This window comes from Pipistrellus hanaki (genome assembly GCF_964339955.1).
Source record: "Pipistrellus hanaki genome assembly, chromosome: 18".
In the NCBI taxonomy this organism is placed as follows: domain Eukaryota; kingdom Metazoa; phylum Chordata; class Mammalia; order Chiroptera; family Vespertilionidae; genus Pipistrellus; species Pipistrellus hanaki.
In genome coordinates this window covers 13,113,567-13,125,749 of record NC_140520.1, presented here as the reverse complement: position 1 = coordinate 13,125,749, position 12,183 = coordinate 13,113,567, and the positions used below count along the sequence as shown (strand labels likewise).

The following is a 12,183-nucleotide window of genomic DNA, read 5'->3' as shown; positions in this document are numbered from 1 at the left end:
TCTGGGGTCAGGACTCCACCGTGACCTCTTCTCATGGTGTGTGTGTGTGGCCAGGCCCGTGACCTTTCTGGGTTGGAACATGTGACTCTTTCTTTGCTGGTCTCTGAAGAGCCTTGGTAACAGCAGAGTACAGAGAGGGCTTTTGAGACATGGAAACATCAGTCCCTTCCCTGCCCCACTGCTCCCAGCGGGGCCCGCGCCTGTGCACGCTGGGCCCGGCAGATGGTGACCGTCACGTCTGCCCGGTGCTGGCAGGGCGCTGGGCTTGCTCTCCATGCCGGACCCAGCCTGCCTGGCCCCAGCTCTGTCGCCCGGCCCCTCATCCGACGTGCCCCACGGCCTCATGGGAAGCCTCCGGTCTGTGGCTCCCTCTGGGCCTCTGACCTTCCGAAGGTCAAGTTCTTTCTGGAGGGGAATGGGAGAGGTGGGGGCCCAGGTTCTCCTGGGGGCGGTGGTGGGGGCCAGGAGGGCTTGTTCCTACACCCGCACCCACTGAGTGCACCTCACCCGGCTGTCCTGTGTTTGTCCCGTCCTTTTCTCCCCCACCTCAGGGCCTAGATGCCATCAATCTTTCCATTTCTCAGGACTCACGGTGGCTGACAAAGAGCTGGTGTGCGCAGTGCATGTGCTGAATGAAAGGGCCCTGGGTCCAAGGCCCCTGGTTTTAAAAGCAATGTCGGCCATTAGTTAGCGTTGAGGTCTTGGGCCTCCGTTTCCTCATCTGTTCATTGGGGCTCCTGAGCCCCCCAATTCTGCAGTTCTCTGATTGAGGGGTGGTGTGCGGCCAGCGGGGGACCGGCTTCCGGAAAGAGGGCGGACCGCTGGCTCTTATCCAGGCGGAGCCCCCGGCAGGCCCCTTCCGTAGGGAGCGGCCTGCTGTGCTCCCCCAGTGTGAGGCCGGGGTGCTCCCTGCTGGGTGCTGGCGGGGGCCGTGCCAGGACCTGCTCGTACTTCGCTCGTCCTGACCAGTTGCTAGTCACGTGGTCACATGTTAGCAGGGACCAGATGACCATCTCTCCACCTCCCCCTGCTCTGCCCCAAATGCTCCCCTCCATCCCCAGGCCCCGGCCCTGCACACAGACGCTGGGGTGCCGTCTAGAACAGTATTCCTCTTGGTTAGTTTGGACAACCCGTGGTTTTTTTTGAGAAAGAAAAACTCGGAAACAGTACTGGGTGACTCCCAACCGAACTCTGGCTTTACGTGGGACAGCCTCGGCGTGGCAGGCTCTCAGAGGCGATGGGGGCAGGGTGGTGGCTCTGAAACAGGGAAAGGGGTGGCGAAGATGGCCGCCGGCCTCTGCTCAGTCTCCCCTTGTCTCGCCGGGGTGGGGCATGGAGCACGCAGCATGGAGCTCTCAGAGGCTCAGGTGTCTGCTATGCTCCTGCCAGTGTGTCCTGGAAAGAAATGAGAACACACACACACACACACACACACACACACACACACACAAACACACGCACACGCATTTTTAATTTTTAAATTGATTTCAGAGAGGAAGGGAGAGGGAGAGAGAGACAGAAACATCAGTGATGAGAGAGAATCACTGCACGACCCCGCCCCTCCCCCCCCCCCCCACTGGGGATCAAGCCTGAAACCTGGGCATATGCCTTGACCGGGAATCGTACCGTGACCTCCTGGTTCATGGGTTGATGTTCGGCCACTGAGCCACGCCAGTCAGGCAACAAGGCGTTTTGTAAAAATTTACCAAAACGTTGAAAACCTTACTCTCTCCCGGAGAGCCCATTTACTCGTGTGGTTTGGCGACCACCAACTCCCAGGCGGGCCGCGGCAGCCTCCCAGGCCGCAGGCTCACGTGTTCGATGCCATCGGCACATCCCCGGCTCAACGCGCAAAACACGGGACTCTCTGCTCCGCAGTGTCCTCCCTCCCCCAACTCTGCGTCCCCTTCCGGCTCACTCATTCGGTGTCTAGAAAGCCCGACAGCCCTTAGCTCCTCCGAGCGGTCGCCAGCCTCCGTGCCTCTCTGGCTCTGACGAGGCCGCCGGTGCCGCCCCGGAGGGCAGGCGAGCAGGTGGCTGAGAGCGTGGGCTGCAGCGGGCTCTGGCTTGGGTTCAGATCCCGCTCGTTGACACATTGTCGTGTGTGATGGTGTGACCTTTAGCAAGTTTTGAATCCCTCTTCGTCTATTTCCTTCCTGCAAAATGGGGCTAATAATAGTGCCCTTCACAAAGGGCTGCTGTGCAGATCAGAGGAGATAATACACGCAAAACACCTTCGTTCAGGAGGCCGTGTCTGCCGGGCAGGCAGGGCAGGAGAGGTCTTGAGATAGACAACAGGCCTGAGGCGGGAGCTGGGGCAGGCTGTGGGGGCGCCTCTGGGACCAGGTCCTGAGCAGGGGGGCTGGGGACTTCAGAAGTCATTCACACCCAGCCCCTGCCTTCGGAAGCTGCCGGTCCTAGGCCTTGACTCAAGGAAGACAGAGGAGTGGAGAGAGAACAGAAGGAAGGTGTGTGTTTTTGTGTTTTTAAAAATATATATATATTTTATTCATTTTTTACAGAGAGGAAGGGAGGGGGATAGAGTGTTAGAAACATCGATGAGAGAGAAGCATCCATCAGCTGCCTCTTGCACACCTCCTACCGGGAATGTGCCCGTAACCAAGGTGCATACCCTTGACCGGAATCGAACCTGGGACCCTTCAGTCCACAGGCCGACGCTCTATCCACTGAGCCAAACCGGCCAGGGCAGGAAGGTGTGTTTGTCCTCAGGGAGGTGGCCGCCACCTAAGCCTCAGAGGCTGGGTCTCCACCCTGGTCGGCCGCTGGTAGACACGCCCTAAGCTTGCCTCTGGCTGGTTGGCTGGTGAATTTGGATCGCCCTTCCCGGGTCCGAGATGGGCCGATGGCCATGGCCTTCTTTGTGAACGGAACAGATGGGGGGCCCTGAGGTCCAGAGACCTCCAGGCAGACGGTCCTGCCAGCCTGCTTGGTCTGAGGACACCAGCCCCTTCACCAGGCACACTGCCCAGAGGTGAGGAGGGAGCTCCCGGCACTTAGGGGTGCAGCGATGGACAGGAAAATTCCAGATGGCAGCTGCCAAGCTCCCGTCCACCTCCGGCTCCATCCGCTCTAACAGACCCGCCCCGGACAGAGCTCTGCAGACGCAGGAGGAGGGAAACGAGGGGTGTGTTCCAGGGGGCGGTGCCCGGGGGACCACTGTGCATCGGCGGAGGGCACCCCTCATCCCCCCACCTTGAGCCCGGACCCCGGGCGTCCCTGTCAGATGACCCTTCGCAGGTTTTCCGAGAGGAGGCACTCCTGCCTCTGCTCAGCGGTGATGCCGCCTCCTGGCCTCGCCTGGGGCTTCGTATGTTCCGGAGGGTTTTCACGTGTGTTATCAGACCTTTGGGCTGCCTGCGGTCGCCGCCCAGGCCTTCAGGTTTCGGCACGGATGTTTCCTCCCCGCGGAGCTGTTCCGGGTACCCCACTCCCCGAGCGGAGCGCCGCCCTGGCCCTGCGTGTCCGGGGGGCCTGCCTCGCCGCCCTGGGCCGTGTCCGTGGTGGGAACCGCGGGGGGGAGCGCCTCGCTCACAGCAGGGGCTCATAGGCGGGAGCAGTGAATGGGTGACAAACCTGGGACAGGCAGGCGCTTCACCCTCCCTGGTCACCGGGGAGACGCTGAGCTGGGGCCGACCCGTCCGGGGGCCTGGCTTCTGGCCTGTGCTCTGGTCTCTAAGGGCGCTCGGGTCTCGGAGGGCTGTCCCTGCGAGCTGGCCATGCCCTCTGTGGCTCCCCCCCCCTTTCCTCTCGTGGGCCAGCCTCAGCCCAGCACCTCTTCATTTGTGGATCTGCTGCTGGCCGTGGCTGGCCGTGGCTGGCCGTGGCTGGCTGTGGATGGCTGTGTCTTATTTGCTAAATATTTAAATATGTGGGTTAATGCCGAAACCGGTTTGGCTCAGTGGTAGAGCGTCGGTCTGCGGACTGAAAGGTCCCAGGTTCGATTCCGGTCAAGGGCATGTACATTGGTTGCGGGCACATCCCCAGTGGGGGGTGTGCAAGAGGCAGCTGGTCAATGTTTCTCTCTCATCGACGTTTCTAGCTCTCTATCCCTCTCTCCTCCTCTCTTAAAAAATCAATAAAAATATATTTTAAATATGTGGGTTAAACTCCTTCTGCCTCAAAGAGGGCTTCCTGCTCCCCCCCCCCCCAGCCCCCGTGCCCTTCCTTGTAGGTGTGATGGCTTCTGTGCTGTCCCCGGGCCTCGTGCCAGGAGCTGTGGGCCTGTGTGCAGGTGGTGGCGCCGCCGGGCTTCTCCGTGGCCTGCAGTGGTTTTCTGTTCTGTCGGTTGGAAATGGCATCCTGTGCCATGCTCCTCCCCAGGCCGGTGCAGCATCTGTGAACAGGTGTGGACACCGCCCTCAGCGTGTCAGACTCGGGAGGGACAGGCCTGGCCCCACTCTCTTAAACACAGGAGCCCAGGGGCCAGCCTGCTGGGGCTTTGCTGGCTTCCAGGCAATGGGTGCTTCTCGCCAAGTCCTCTGGAAGCTTCCTTGGCCCCGGAGTCCAGGTGTCAGAGGCGTCCTCGGCCCTGCGAGGATCAGGGTTTGTGAATGGGACGTAGGTGTCTCTCACTTCCCACTCTCCCCCCTGAGGCCCAGAGTGGCCCTCGTGGTGGAATCCACCCCCCCTCGTGTTGCCTTGGAAACCACACACTGCCCTCTCCCTGGGCCCAGTGAAGTGAGGGGGTGGCACGCCTCTCAAGAAGCTTCTGCTCTAATTTTGGGGACTTGAGAGATCCTCCTCCCGGCAGGGGCAGCCGAGTGAATGAACAGGCTGTGAGAAAGCCAGTTGCTGCCTGTCCTGCCCGCCCGAACCCTCTGCCACCTCCCCTGGTCCGTCCGGGGTACCGGTCACTGTGTGAGCTTGGACCAGCTTCTCTCTCCACCTCAGCTTCGTCACCTGTAAAATGGGCAGTTTGGACCAGATTCTCTCAGGGGCCTCTGATGGTGTCCAGGACCCTCGTCTGAAGGATGCCCGATGATAAGGAGGGAAAAAATGGAGGGAGAGTCGCTGTGGATAGGTTGTGCTGACAATGACCAATGCAGTTTGTATTCAGGAAGCCCTTGTCCCTTCTCCTAACTGCCTGGCCCTCTCTGTCCCCTTGATTAAACCTTGAACTTGAAACAGTAAATAATCAAAAAGAGAGTTCTTCAAATTTATAGAGGTGACTCCTCTTTAAAGACTCTTGTCCGTAGGAGCAGGTCCGGCGTCGTAAAGCTTTTAGGATAATTAAAGTTGGTGACCGAGTGCCCTTCCTCAGCGCCGAGCTCCAGCCTCCTTCCCTGAACGCAGGCTCCCGGAGTCGCTGGGGACCGAGTGTCACCTCAGCAGCCTGTTCTGTCTCCCTGAGCGGGCCCGACGGACGGAAGGATGGACGGACGGACAGAGGGCGTGCCTTCTCCTGTCCGTGCATCCTATTCTGCATGCTGTCCTCCTCACTCTTTGTAAGCGGTGCTCTTGTCCCCGGAGCAGCAGATCCGAGGGCAGCCGATCGCCTGCGCATGTCGGCTGCCGCAGGCTAGCGAGCCCACCCCGGGGAGGTGTGTTTTGAACGCCCCTCGGGGGTCCCGGCGCCTGGTGCAGAAACAGCGGCTCCCTGAGAAGCCGAGGGAGGGCCCCTCTTAGCCACCTTCACGGCCGCCGCCGGCTGAGCCAGAGAAGGGCCTGTGCACACGTCGTAGGAGCTCAGTGATTCCCCGTCTGGGCGCCAGATGAGCGGCTCCCTGGGGTTCTGGGCGGTCGGAAGGCCCCGCCGAGATGGTGAGTGCTGGAGAGTTCTTCACCGCTGTTACTGCGCGGTGCCACCGAGAACGTTGTGATAGCTGTTCGGCGGGAATCTGGTAAAATGCCATTCTCCCGTGTCTGAGAGAAAAGGCAGCAAAACCACCGCTGCTCCACATCTCCCAAGCCCAGTCACTGGAAAAGATGCGAATGCTTATCTTTGAAGCAAGGAGCTCACTACAACTCAAACAGTTCCATTCCCTCCGAGCACGCCCCTAATCAGACCTGTCGGGTGGTGGGATGGGCACTGGGGTTGTGATCAGTCGACGTGGGGCCAAGTCTGAGCTGCTCCCTCAGGCACGGAGCTCTGGGCTGCGGGTGGCCTGGGCCGGCCAGGCCTGGCAGCCCCCCTGTGTCTCTCCATCCTTATTTCCTCCTTCTTCTGACTGTCCCTGTGGGGAGGGGCCAGCAATCCCACCCTCAGGTCTCCCCAGATGAGACACCCAGGTTCCCTGGCATCGTTCGGAGCCCTGTCTCCGCCCTGCCCACTGCTCTGCCGGGGAGGTGAGGCAGACGACCTCCCTGCTGTCCCATCCCCTCCCGGCACCAGAGCCGGCAGGTGCCGCCGGCTGGCACCACATCCTGTTAGCTGACATGGATCAGGTGTTTCCCGAACCCCCTGCATTGTCCCCGGAGCGGCCGAACCACGGGCCCGCCCGCCTCCCACCCTCGCTTGTAGGTTGGCGTTTGAGGCTAAGAGCTGCCCCTTCCCGTCGTCTCTGCTGGTTTCCCCGCGTCCATCACGGCCCCTCGTCCCGTCTGCCGGGTTTGTCGGCCTCTCACTCCGGCTTCCTGTCCTCCCACACGGGGCCGGTCTGAGGATGGCAGCTCTCTCCGGAGCCTCGCTCCAGATGCGGAGCCAGAGAGGGAATCTGGGGAGCCAGCTTCCTTCTGCTGGAGGAGAGACAGGAGGGATGGAGGGAGGCAGTTCGAGGATGTGCGAGTCTTCCTCATTCTAAACACGCAGTGGCCTGCCGGGGCTGTGGTGACACGCCCCCTCTCTCCCTCCTCCCCTCCCTCCCGCGCTCTGCACACCCCATCTTTGCTCTGCACCCCGCCTGTGGAAAGGAAGGGTGAAGTGGGTGCTTGCAGCATTGCTCCGACAGGCTGTGTCTTAGGAGAGTGTTGCCATGTGGCCATGTGTCCCTGTGGCTTCGGCATTTCCAGAGCCACGCTCAGTCGCTGCTGGCCGTGGCTGTGACTGCTGACCCGTGGCGCCACGGGCCACGCCCACGAGCCAGAGGTCAGTCACCATGGAGCTGTCCGCCGGGTGCAGAGCAGCCGGACCTCTGAGCTCAGGGCCACGAGGCAGGCCCCTGACGCTCTCCTGTGTTAGTGACGCCACGCCCTGTCCCCCCCGTGCACCTCACTTCCCTCCTTTGTGCAACATGGGCAGGGAGCTGAGTGCTCCCTAAGGCTCCTCCAGGCTCGCTCTGGCGCCTCTGGCTAGAATGTGCTGGAAACCTTATTGATGTGAGAGCAGAGCGCAGTGACCACCACTGGGTGTGTGTTGGGGGGAGGGGGGATAGGGGTGGGGTGAGGTGGGCAGGGTGATGTTTGCCTTCCTGCTGCTGTTAGAAATAGCCACTGTTGTCCACCTCCCCTGAGGACGGGACAAAAGGTGATTCATTCACTGGACACGGAGCTATTGAAGGTCTGCTCGGAGCCAGGCCCCTCGGGCTTGGCAAGGTCCCTGCCCCAAGCGGGCTGGTGATCTAACGGGAGATAAGCACTCGGCTCCCGCCGCTGCTGCCAAGGGCTGGGCCGAGCTGTGGAGCAGGGGTGCGGTGGGACCAGGCCCTGGCGGCTGGGCAGAGCTCTCCCAGGTGCAGGCGGGGTGAGAGTGCTTCAGGGGGAGGGGTCTGCTGGAGCAGTGGGGGGGCAGGGTCGGGGAAGTGCAGAGCTTCTGGGGGTGGGAGGACAGTCGGCCATACAGCCGGTGGTGAGGGGCGAGAATGAAAAGGGAGTCCGGAGTCTGGTCCTGGCCTGTTGGAGCAGAGGGGTCAGGGGCCCATGTCTCCAGCAGTAGCTGCATCACGGTCAGGAGGGGCTCAGGGTTGGCAGTCTGATGGGGGACAGGGATGTCCAGGGGCTGAACCCCAAGTCGTGTTGGTAAAGCGTGTTACGTAGGATTGAGGAGACATCACTCGTCAACAGTAAGACCCAGGGGTGGGCCGGGTGGGGAGTCTGGCGGAGGCCCACCCCTCCCCAATTTGGGCACCAGGTTGACTTTATTTTATTTTTTATTTATTTTATTTTTTCTCTTTCATTTTTTATTAACATATTATATGTGTACATATCTCACCAATTCCCCCCCACTCCCGTATGTGCCCTCCCACCCCAGAGTTTTGCGACCATTGGTTATGCTTATATGCATACATGCAAGTCCTTCGGTTGATCTCTTATCTCCCCCAGATCTCCCTCCCCTCCCCAACCAGGTTGAACTTTAAAGCCCAGGGTTGGTGGGGCTGGAAGAAATGTCGAGAAAACCTCCCTCCTCAGGGGGTCTTCAGTGGGAGGAATGACAGCCACCTGGTGCACCCTCGTCCCAGAGTGAGAGGACGGAGCCTGAGCCGGGCTGGCTCAGTGGCTAGAGCGTCAGCCTGTGGAATGAAGGGTCCTGGGTTTGATTCCGGTCAAGGGCACGTCCCTCCACTGCAGGCTTGATCCCTGGTCAGGGCGCATGGGGGCAGCAACCCATCAAGGTTTCTCTCTGTCTCTGCCCCTCCGAAAACACCAATGGGGAAAAGATGCTCGGGCGAGGAGTAACCACCACAGCAAAGAGTGAGAGGAACGAGAGAGCTCCCTCCTGGCCCCAGCAGCGGAGTCCTGTGACCTCATGGAGCCACCGGACCGGGGCCTGCAAGGACCCGAGCGTGTCTTGCTCTGTCTGATCCTTTTAGATGCTTAGCGGGGATCTGCCCTGAGACGTCACGAGAACCTCACAATGTTACAATTTTGATCTTTTCTTATTGTTCTCAAACCCACCCCTTTCTCCCCCCCTAAAAGTACTCTGTTCCCAAGTGGTCAGGGAGGCCGAGCCCCCTCAAGCAGGGCGTGTGGCTCTTCCTGGGCCTGCGGCCTGCCGCCTGCAGGTCTGGGGAGGGGGCTGCGGGATGGGCTCCTGTCCCCGAGGCTCGGCTGCCGCCTGAGGGAGCCGTGATGTCACCCGAGACGGGAGGGGGCTTCTCGGCGGGGAGAGGGCAGACAGGTGCACGATCGGGAGGCGGATGGGCTGCCCGCGGCGAGCACAGGAGCAGCTGACGTCGCCCAGGAAGCATCCGCCTGTGGCTCAGGCTGCCGCTGGCTCCAGCAGGACCGCTTCCCGGCAGTTGCCCCGAGACCGTCCGCACTCGCCCCCCTGGGCTCCCTCTCAGCATCCTCTGACCCGGCCCTCCGGCCCACCTCAGCCTCTCCGCTTTCACAGCTGGGCCCGTGGTGTCTGGCTGCGGGCTGGCTCTGAATTCGGTTTCATCACCGGGACCGCCCGGCTCTGGAGACAGGGAAAGAGGAGGACCCTGAGGGACAGGGCCTCTTGTAGCCGAGAACATTCTGATCTGGATGAGTCTGCGGGATAAATTTAGCCCCCGGGGCCGGTGCAGTATTCTAACTTGGTGGGAGTCCTCGGACACCGCGGTGGGGAGGGGCACGTCTCCCCGCCCCTGCCTGTCCACGCCAGGGCCGCGGGAGACCGGGGTTTACGGCCGTGATGCAGAAGCGCCGTCTCCGCGGCCCTGGGCGGACACGAGATTTATACACCTGGCATCCAATTCCCTTGCTGGCTGTTTGTCGCTCTCGGAGCGTCTACGTTTTTACGGCTGGCACATTTCAAGGTGGAAATCCAGATGAATAGGCTGTGCTAGCCGTGTTCTCAGGATTAAGTCGGGGGGGGGGGGGAGCAGAAATATTAATTGGGAGTTTCTGAGAGGATAGAGAAATAGGGTATAGAGTGGAGCATTTTATTATTATTTTTATTGATTTCAGAGAGGAAGGGAGAGGGAGGGAGGGAGGGAGAGAGAGAGAGAGAGAGAGACAGAGAGAGAGAGAGAGGGAAACATCAGCGATGCGAGAGAATTACTGATCGGCTGCCTTCTACACGCCCCCCACGGGGGACTGAGCCCACAATCGGGGCATGTGCCCTGACTGAGATCCAACTGGGACCTCCTGGTTCCTAGGTCGATGCTAAACCATTGAGCCACACCAGCTGGGCCAGAGTGTAGCATTTGAGATGCAGAGTCAAGCGTCTGAATCCTAACAGGCGACTCGGGCAAATCACGGAACGTCCCTGAGCCATCTCCCCTGGGTAACGGGATCCAATGGCCACACAGGCGCACTGAGAGCATCAGCTGTGGGGGCCGGTGAGGGGGCCCACGAGAGCCTGGCACCACAGGGGCTTGGTGATATTTAAGTTAGGACCTTTCTTGCCAAGCTGATCACATTGCCACCCCAAGCCCCATGCCCATGGCACAGTGCTCCAGCCCTGACCTGCTGGGGGCAGCTGTTGGACCCCTGGAGCCCCGTTAGATGGCGTTTCTGAGGTCCTCGCTGGCCATTCCCACGGTCCTTGCTTAGCTGGTGGTCAGGAATACTCCCCGGGGGGCCCCCCTGCCCACCCCCCCCCCGCCCCCTGCCCACCGCCCCATTTCCTGTTGTTTCTCGTGAACAGAGTCAGGAAGCAGAAACGCGGTTTGTGCCGTGGGAATGGGCATGGCCGGGCTCTGGGGAGCCTCTGCCCCGCTCAGGGAGGACTGGCCGTTCCTACCAGCTCAGGCGCAGGTCAGGGAACCAGGCTTATGGCTGGCCCCCGGGGCCCGGGCCCGCTCCGCCGCCTCAGGAGCCGGGAGTGATCTGGGGTGGTGGGCAGAGAGTGGGCAGGTGCACGGACCACGGCTGGCAGCTCCCTGGCAGGAGGGAGGGTGACGCTGAAAAGAATCACAGCGGCAAAGCACCAGCAACTGTGCTATGCGGCTCGCAAAATTCATCTCAGGCAATCTTCACGCTCTCCTCGATTTATTCCCATCCATCCTGTTTTCATTTCCTGTTGCCGCTGTAACCATTTACCACCAGCTTAGTGGCTTCAAACAACACACATCTATTACCTTTCCGTTCTGGAGGCCAGAAGCCCAAAATTAGTGTGTTTATTTAAAAAAAAATGTTTTTATTGATTTCAGAGAGGAAGGGAGAGGGGAAGAGAGAGAGAGAGAGGAGAGAAATATCACTGATGAGAGAGAACCATTGATTGGCTGCCTCCTGCACACCCCTACCGGGGATCGAGCCTGCAACCTGGGCATGTGTCTTGACCGGGAATCAACCGTAACCGCCTGGCTCCTAGGTGGATGCTCAGCCCCTGAGCCACACCGGCCGGGCTAACATGAGCCTCACGAAGCCCATATCAAGGTGCCAGCAGAGCTGCACTCCTTCCGGGAGGCTCCAGGGGAGAATCGAGAGCCTTGCCTCCTCGCGTTTAGAAGCTGTTGGCCCTTCCAGCTGCACGGCCAGCAGCAGCCAGCGAGCCACGCCTTCCTCACGTCGCTCCCCTCTCACACGGACGCCTCCTGCCTCCTCTTCCACACGGAGGAGCCCACGAGGTCGCTCTGTGCCTCCCGACAGCCCAGGACCAGCTCCATCTACATCCTCCGTGCCTCGTGGTCCCGTGACGTAGCCTGCTCACAGGTCCTGGGCGTTCAGAGGTGGATGTTCCGAGGGGCCGTTACTACTCTGTCCGCCAGGCCCCCGTGTGCAGACGGGGAAAGCGAGGCCTGGCGATTAGGCCAGCAGGCAGCTGGCGGGTGGCAAGGCTGGCATTCAAACGGCAGCTCCCTGGTCTAAGACCTGCCGCCGCTCCGCAGGGCTCCCCAGAAAACCAGGCAAAACAGATGCCCCAGCACGGCCCCCGGACTGCCGACCGCCCTGGGGGGAGGGAGGGGGAGGAGCTCCCGCAGGCTGGATCCCCGGGCACCGTCTCAGTGGGCACTGACCGGACAGGCTCCTCCGGTGAGGACGGTGCAGAGACGGAGCCAGTGGCCCTCGCCGGGGCCGTGCGCCGGAATCACAGGGATGCCGGTGCCCGAGCCCCAGCCCGGACAGAGCCTGGGGTGCAGTTGCTCTGGGGCGGCCCCGGGTCCCGGGTTTTCTAGGCTCCCCAGGGTCCTAAAGTCCAGGCCACTGGGGGAGTCACTGTTCTGAGCTAATCCGCAGCCCAGCCACGCTCCCGCCCCGCCACGGCGGGCGCAGCCTCTCCTGGGACAGAGGCCAGACGCCCCTCCCACCCCAGGACTTGGCACTTGGGCCTGCCCACGGCTGGTCTCGCTCTTTCTTCCTGGCCGCTCCTTCGTTCCCTCGTTCGACGCCCGGCTGTGTGCAGAGCAGCACGAAGGCACA

At 61.2% G+C, this 12,183-nt stretch overlaps 1 protein-coding gene across 6 annotated transcripts in view; it reads left to right on the top strand.

The window, feature by feature from the left end:
* KCNN3 (potassium calcium-activated channel subfamily N member 3) overlaps positions 1-12,183 on the top strand; it is a 112,573-nt gene that overhangs the window by 35,875 nt on the left and 64,515 nt on the right. The gene's annotated exons all lie outside the window — the stretch shown is intronic.